The 7,817-nt window shown below is 46.5% G+C and overlaps 5 non-coding genes across 5 annotated transcripts; all 5 read left to right on the forward strand.

Annotated features, from left to right (window-relative positions):
• Positions 1-816: 816 nt before the first annotated feature.
• On the forward strand, positions 817-1,007 carry LOC142280637 (U2 spliceosomal RNA). Its single transcript, XR_012742850.1, has one exon. It is a non-coding gene; the product is annotated as a U2 spliceosomal RNA (small nuclear RNA).
• Positions 1,008-2,397: 1,390 nt separating this feature from the next.
• On the forward strand, positions 2,398-2,588 carry LOC142280638 (U2 spliceosomal RNA). The gene has a single exon (XR_012742851.1). It is a non-coding gene; the product is annotated as a U2 spliceosomal RNA (small nuclear RNA).
• Positions 2,589-3,978: 1,390 nt separating this feature from the next.
• Positions 3,979-4,169, forward strand: LOC142280639 (U2 spliceosomal RNA). The gene has a single exon (XR_012742852.1). It is a non-coding gene; the product is annotated as a U2 spliceosomal RNA (small nuclear RNA).
• Positions 4,170-5,559: 1,390 nt separating this feature from the next.
• On the forward strand, positions 5,560-5,750 carry LOC142280642 (U2 spliceosomal RNA). The gene has a single exon (XR_012742854.1). It is a non-coding gene; the product is annotated as a U2 spliceosomal RNA (small nuclear RNA).
• A 1,390-nt stretch (positions 5,751-7,140) lies between these two features.
• On the forward strand, positions 7,141-7,331 carry LOC142280643 (U2 spliceosomal RNA). Its single transcript, XR_012742855.1, has one exon. It is a non-coding gene; the product is annotated as a U2 spliceosomal RNA (small nuclear RNA).
• Positions 7,332-7,817: the final 486 nt, after the last annotated feature.

The following is a 7,817-nucleotide window of genomic DNA, read 5'->3' on the forward strand; positions in this document are numbered from 1 at the left end:
ACTGCGAAGCCTCATACCGCAATATAAGGAACGTCAAATACTAAGAAAGGGCGGCCTATGAAAGAATTACTACTTTCAATAAGTACACTTAAACGGCTAATTGGGAATAGAAAAACTGTAAAAAGCCCTCTGAGAAAGCCCCCCTCTAACCTTTGATAGTAAGCTTTTCTGTAGTCTGCCTGTTGATGTATTTTCCGTTTGAACTGTGCACAACATGAAGAGACGGAACACTGGCGGCTTGTCACAATGCCCCCCGATGACATCACAATAGCGCTGCTGCCTAGAAAACAAGCTGCGCAGAAGAAGTTGTTCTTTGGGTGGGAGGGTGGGCTAGTGGAAGGAGGGGGCAATCTCTTTTTTTCCCGGGTGGTAGGGGGATGACAGGAGAAGGGAAGCGGGTGGTGAGAAAGGTACAGAGGGCAGGGTTTGGGGGCTGGGAAGGAAAGGGAAAAGATTAGGGTTTGGGGATGATGAAAGGGCTTTCTACGGGTAAGGATGGCAAAGGGTGGCAGTGACGGAAAGTCAGGCAACCTGTCCTGTCCGTCTTTTTGTATCGTGAATTGGAAAGACTGCAAGGGGGAGGGGAGTTGCTTGCGCCCTAAAGGAGGAGTTATTCAGATTCATTGCAGTGGGGGGCGGCGGCTGCAAAACGCACCATTCTTCTTGTTTTGGCTCTGCAAAGCAGCCTTTTCAAGGGTTGGCTTGGGTGACAAAATGTCTTGTGTAGGCGTGGGTTTGTCTCCCTCTCGCTCTCTCTCCCTAAGATGTGTCCGGCATAGGCCAGGGTGCCACTCGAGGCCCAAACCAATTCTGGTTATCGCTTCTCGGCCTTTTGGCTAAGATCAAGTGTAGTATCTGTTCTTATCAGTTTAATATCTGATACGTCCCCTATCTGGGGACCATATATTAAATGGATTTTTAGAACAGGGAGATGGAAAAAGAGCTTGCTCTGTCCACTCCACGCATTGACCTGGTATTGCAGTACCTCCAGGAACGGTGCACCCCTTCTTAACCCAGTTTCCAAAAGCAGAACTCAATTCACCTGATTCATATTAGCCCGATTTAATGAATTGGAAGAAAGCATACGTCTTCATATGCACCTCAATTTGGCCCATTCACTTTTCACACTTCCTCCTTTTGTTTTTTATCTTTCACACTTTTGACTTTCTTTATTCATCCAAATAGCAAACTCATCACCACTCAACCTGACCAACTCGGCTATGTCCCCGTGCTGCAGTTCTCTGTCTTATCTAGATCATTTGCAATTGAATGGAATAGATCCCTTTTGGACAAAGTGGATTCACCTGCTGCTGCAGTGACCACAGGTGTGATAACATCTAGAATTGGCATCTGGTGCGATCTCTCCGCTTCCACTCCAAAGAAAGTTACCTGTTTATTCCTATCATGCATTGGTTTTTGGGGTTTTCTTTGAGTAATGATGATCTCTTTAGTAGTCTGTTGGCGCCCTCTCCTGGAGGAATAGTTTGCTTGCTCTTGGACATTCTAAAAGAGAGGTCATGATAGACATTGAGCTTCTGAGCTCAATTGGGGACAGTCATGGGTGATGAATGTTTGCAACCTACTGCGAAGCCTCATACCGCAATATAAGGAACGTCAAATACTAAGAAAGGGCGGCCTATGAAAGAATTACTACTTTCAATAAGTACACTTAAACGGCTAATTGGGAATAGAAAAACTGTAAAAAGCCCTCTGAGAAAGCCCCCCTCTAACCTTTGATAGTAAGCTTTTCTGTAGTCTGCCTGTTGATGTATTTTCCGTTTGAACTGTGCACAACATGAAGAGACGGAACACTGGCGGCTTGTCACAATGCCCCCCGATGACATCACAATAGCGCTGCTGCCTAGAAAACAAGCTGCGCAGAAGAAGTTGTTCTTTGGGTGGGAGGGTGGGCTAGTGGAAGGAGGGGGCAATCTCTTTTTTTCCCGGGTGGTAGGGGGATGACAGGAGAAGGGAAGCGGGTGGTGAGAAAGGTACAGAGGGCAGGGTTTGGGGGCTGGGAAGGAAAGGGAAAAGATTAGGGTTTGGGGATGATGAAAGGGCTTTCTACGGGTAAGGATGGCAAAGGGTGGCAGTGACGGAAAGTCAGGCAACCTGTCCTGTCCGTCTTTTTGTATCGTGAATTGGAAAGACTGCAAGGGGGAGGGGAGTTGCTTGCGCCCTAAAGGAGGAGTTATTCAGATTCATTGCAGTGGGGGGCGGCGGCTGCAAAACGCACCATTCTTCTTGTTTTGGCTCTGCAAAGCAGCCTTTTCAAGGGTTGGCTTGGGTGACAAAATGTCTTGTGTAGGCGTGGGTTTGTCTCCCTCTCGCTCTCTCTCCCTAAGATGTGTCCGGCATAGGCCAGGGTGCCACTCGAGGCCCAAACCAATTCTGGTTATCGCTTCTCGGCCTTTTGGCTAAGATCAAGTGTAGTATCTGTTCTTATCAGTTTAATATCTGATACGTCCCCTATCTGGGGACCATATATTAAATGGATTTTTAGAACAGGGAGATGGAAAAAGAGCTTGCTCTGTCCACTCCACGCATTGACCTGGTATTGCAGTACCTCCAGGAACGGTGCACCCCTTCTTAACCCAGTTTCCAAAAGCAGAACTCAATTCACCTGATTCATATTAGCCCGATTTAATGAATTGGAAGAAAGCATACGTCTTCATATGCACCTCAATTTGGCCCATTCACTTTTCACACTTCCTCCTTTTGTTTTTTATCTTTCACACTTTTGACTTTCTTTATTCATCCAAATAGCAAACTCATCACCACTCAACCTGACCAACTCGGCTATGTCCCCGTGCTGCAGTTCTCTGTCTTATCTAGATCATTTGCAATTGAATGGAATAGATCCCTTTTGGACAAAGTGGATTCACCTGCTGCTGCAGTGACCACAGGTGTGATAACATCTAGAATTGGCATCTGGTGCGATCTCTCCGCTTCCACTCCAAAGAAAGTTACCTGTTTATTCCTATCATGCATTGGTTTTTGGGGTTTTCTTTGAGTAATGATGATCTCTTTAGTAGTCTGTTGGCGCCCTCTCCTGGAGGAATAGTTTGCTTGCTCTTGGACATTCTAAAAGAGAGGTCATGATAGACATTGAGCTTCTGAGCTCAATTGGGGACAGTCATGGGTGATGAATGTTTGCAACCTACTGCGAAGCCTCATACCGCAATATAAGGAACGTCAAATACTAAGAAAGGGCGGCCTATGAAAGAATTACTACTTTCAATAAGTACACTTAAACGGCTAATTGGGAATAGAAAAACTGTAAAAAGCCCTCTGAGAAAGCCCCCCTCTAACCTTTGATAGTAAGCTTTTCTGTAGTCTGCCTGTTGATGTATTTTCCGTTTGAACTGTGCACAACATGAAGAGACGGAACACTGGCGGCTTGTCACAATGCCCCCCGATGACATCACAATAGCGCTGCTGCCTAGAAAACAAGCTGCGCAGAAGAAGTTGTTCTTTGGGTGGGAGGGTGGGCTAGTGGAAGGAGGGGGCAATCTCTTTTTTTCCCGGGTGGTAGGGGGATGACAGGAGAAGGGAAGCGGGTGGTGAGAAAGGTACAGAGGGCAGGGTTTGGGGGCTGGGAAGGAAAGGGAAAAGATTAGGGTTTGGGGATGATGAAAGGGCTTTCTACGGGTAAGGATGGCAAAGGGTGGCAGTGACGGAAAGTCAGGCAACCTGTCCTGTCCGTCTTTTTGTATCGTGAATTGGAAAGACTGCAAGGGGGAGGGGAGTTGCTTGCGCCCTAAAGGAGGAGTTATTCAGATTCATTGCAGTGGGGGGCGGCGGCTGCAAAACGCACCATTCTTCTTGTTTTGGCTCTGCAAAGCAGCCTTTTCAAGGGTTGGCTTGGGTGACAAAATGTCTTGTGTAGGCGTGGGTTTGTCTCCCTCTCGCTCTCTCTCCCTAAGATGTGTCCGGCATAGGCCAGGGTGCCACTCGAGGCCCAAACCAATTCTGGTTATCGCTTCTCGGCCTTTTGGCTAAGATCAAGTGTAGTATCTGTTCTTATCAGTTTAATATCTGATACGTCCCCTATCTGGGGACCATATATTAAATGGATTTTTAGAACAGGGAGATGGAAAAAGAGCTTGCTCTGTCCACTCCACGCATTGACCTGGTATTGCAGTACCTCCAGGAACGGTGCACCCCTTCTTAACCCAGTTTCCAAAAGCAGAACTCAATTCACCTGATTCATATTAGCCCGATTTAATGAATTGGAAGAAAGCATACGTCTTCATATGCACCTCAATTTGGCCCATTCACTTTTCACACTTCCTCCTTTTGTTTTTTATCTTTCACACTTTTGACTTTCTTTATTCATCCAAATAGCAAACTCATCACCACTCAACCTGACCAACTCGGCTATGTCCCCGTGCTGCAGTTCTCTGTCTTATCTAGATCATTTGCAATTGAATGGAATAGATCCCTTTTGGACAAAGTGGATTCACCTGCTGCTGCAGTGACCACAGGTGTGATAACATCTAGAATTGGCATCTGGTGCGATCTCTCCGCTTCCACTCCAAAGAAAGTTACCTGTTTATTCCTATCATGCATTGGTTTTTGGGGTTTTCTTTGAGTAATGATGATCTCTTTAGTAGTCTGTTGGCGCCCTCTCCTGGAGGAATAGTTTGCTTGCTCTTGGACATTCTAAAAGAGAGGTCATGATAGACATTGAGCTTCTGAGCTCAATTGGGGACAGTCATGGGTGATGAATGTTTGCAACCTACTGCGAAGCCTCATACCGCAATATAAGGAACGTCAAATACTAAGAAAGGGCGGCCTATGAAAGAATTACTACTTTCAATAAGTACACTTAAACGGCTAATTGGGAATAGAAAAACTGTAAAAAGCCCTCTGAGAAAGCCCCCCTCTAACCTTTGATAGTAAGCTTTTCTGTAGTCTGCCTGTTGATGTATTTTCCGTTTGAACTGTGCACAACATGAAGAGACGGAACACTGGCGGCTTGTCACAATGCCCCCCGATGACATCACAATAGCGCTGCTGCCTAGAAAACAAGCTGCGCAGAAGAAGTTGTTCTTTGGGTGGGAGGGTGGGCTAGTGGAAGGAGGGGGCAATCTCTTTTTTTCCCGGGTGGTAGGGGGATGACAGGAGAAGGGAAGCGGGTGGTGAGAAAGGTACAGAGGGCAGGGTTTGGGGGCTGGGAAGGAAAGGGAAAAGATTAGGGTTTGGGGATGATGAAAGGGCTTTCTACGGGTAAGGATGGCAAAGGGTGGCAGTGACGGAAAGTCAGGCAACCTGTCCTGTCCGTCTTTTTGTATCGTGAATTGGAAAGACTGCAAGGGGGAGGGGAGTTGCTTGCGCCCTAAAGGAGGAGTTATTCAGATTCATTGCAGTGGGGGGCGGCGGCTGCAAAACGCACCATTCTTCTTGTTTTGGCTCTGCAAAGCAGCCTTTTCAAGGGTTGGCTTGGGTGACAAAATGTCTTGTGTAGGCGTGGGTTTGTCTCCCTCTCGCTCTCTCTCCCTAAGATGTGTCCGGCATAGGCCAGGGTGCCACTCGAGGCCCAAACCAATTCTGGTTATCGCTTCTCGGCCTTTTGGCTAAGATCAAGTGTAGTATCTGTTCTTATCAGTTTAATATCTGATACGTCCCCTATCTGGGGACCATATATTAAATGGATTTTTAGAACAGGGAGATGGAAAAAGAGCTTGCTCTGTCCACTCCACGCATTGACCTGGTATTGCAGTACCTCCAGGAACGGTGCACCCCTTCTTAACCCAGTTTCCAAAAGCAGAACTCAATTCACCTGATTCATATTAGCCCGATTTAATGAATTGGAAGAAAGCATACGTCTTCATATGCACCTCAATTTGGCCCATTCACTTTTCACACTTCCTCCTTTTGTTTTTTATCTTTCACACTTTTGACTTTCTTTATTCATCCAAATAGCAAACTCATCACCACTCAACCTGACCAACTCGGCTATGTCCCCGTGCTGCAGTTCTCTGTCTTATCTAGATCATTTGCAATTGAATGGAATAGATCCCTTTTGGACAAAGTGGATTCACCTGCTGCTGCAGTGACCACAGGTGTGATAACATCTAGAATTGGCATCTGGTGCGATCTCTCCGCTTCCACTCCAAAGAAAGTTACCTGTTTATTCCTATCATGCATTGGTTTTTGGGGTTTTCTTTGAGTAATGATGATCTCTTTAGTAGTCTGTTGGCGCCCTCTCCTGGAGGAATAGTTTGCTTGCTCTTGGACATTCTAAAAGAGAGGTCATGATAGACATTGAGCTTCTGAGCTCAATTGGGGACAGTCATGGGTGATGAATGTTTGCAACCTACTGCGAAGCCTCATACCGCAATATAAGGAACGTCAAATACTAAGAAAGGGCGGCCTATGAAAGAATTACTACTTTCAATAAGTACACTTAAACGGCTAATTGGGAATAGAAAAACTGTAAAAAGCCCTCTGAGAAAGCCCCCCTCTAACCTTTGATAGTAAGCTTTTCTGTAGTCTGCCTGTTGATGTATTTTCCGTTTGAACTGTGCACAACATGAAGAGACGGAACACTGGCGGCTTGTCACAATGCCCCCCGATGACATCACAATAGCGCTGCTGCCTAGAAAACAAGCTGCGCAGAAGAAGTTGTTCTTTGGGTGGGAGGGTGGGCTAGTGGAAGGAGGGGGCAATCTCTTTTTTTCCCGGGTGGTAGGGGGATGACAGGAGAAGGGAAGCGGGTGGTGAGAAAGGTACAGAGGGCAGGGTTTGGGGGCTGGGAAGGAAAGGGAAAAGATTAGGGTTTGGGGATGATGAAAGGGCTTTCTACGGGTAAGGATGGCAAAGGGTGGCAGTGACGGAAAGTCAGGCAACCTGTCCTGTCCGTCTTTTTGTATCGTGAATTGGAAAGACTGCAAGGGGGAGGGGAGTTGCTTGCGCCCTAAAGGAGGAGTTATTCAGATTCATTGCAGTGGGGGGCGGCGGCTGCAAAACGCACCATTCTTCTTGTTTTGGCTCTGCAAAGCAGCCTTTTCAAGGGTTGGCTTGGGTGACAAAATGTCTTGTGTAGGCGTGGGTTTGTCTCCCTCTCGCTCTCTCTCCCTAAGATGTGTCCGGCATAGGCCAGGGTGCCACTCGAGGCCCAAACCAATTCTGGTTATCGCTTCTCGGCCTTTTGGCTAAGATCAAGTGTAGTATCTGTTCTTATCAGTTTAATATCTGATACGTCCCCTATCTGGGGACCATATATTAAATGGATTTTTAGAACAGGGAGATGGAAAAAGAGCTTGCTCTGTCCACTCCACGCATTGACCTGGTATTGCAGTACCTCCAGGAACGGTGCACCCCTTCTTAACCCAGTTTCCAAAAGCAGAACTCAATTCACCTGATTCATATTAGCCCGATTTAATGAATTGGAAGAAAGCATACGTCTTCATATGCACCTCAATTTGGCCCATTCACTTTTCACACTTCCTCCTTTTGTTTTTTATCTTTCACACTTTTGACTTTCTTTATTCATCCAAATAGCAAACTCATCACCACTCAACCTGACCAACTCGGCTATGTCCCCGTGCTGCAGTTCTCTGTCTTATCTAGATCATTTGCAATTGAATGGAATAGATCCCTTTTGGACAAAGTGGATTCACCTGCTGCTGCAGTGACCACAGGTGTGATAACATCTAGAATTGGCATCTGGTGCGATCTCTCCGCTTCCACTCCAAAGAAAGTTACCTGTTTATTCCTATCATGCATTGGTTTTTGGGGTTTTCTTTGAGTAATGATGATCTCTTTAGTAGTCTGTTGGCGCCCTCTCCTGGAGGAATAGTTTGCTTGCT

The sequence above is a fragment of the Anomaloglossus baeobatrachus genome, unplaced genomic scaffold, assembly GCF_048569485.1.
Source record: "Anomaloglossus baeobatrachus isolate aAnoBae1 unplaced genomic scaffold, aAnoBae1.hap1 Scaffold_4608, whole genome shotgun sequence".
NCBI lineage: Eukaryota > Metazoa > Chordata > Amphibia > Anura > Aromobatidae > Anomaloglossus > Anomaloglossus baeobatrachus.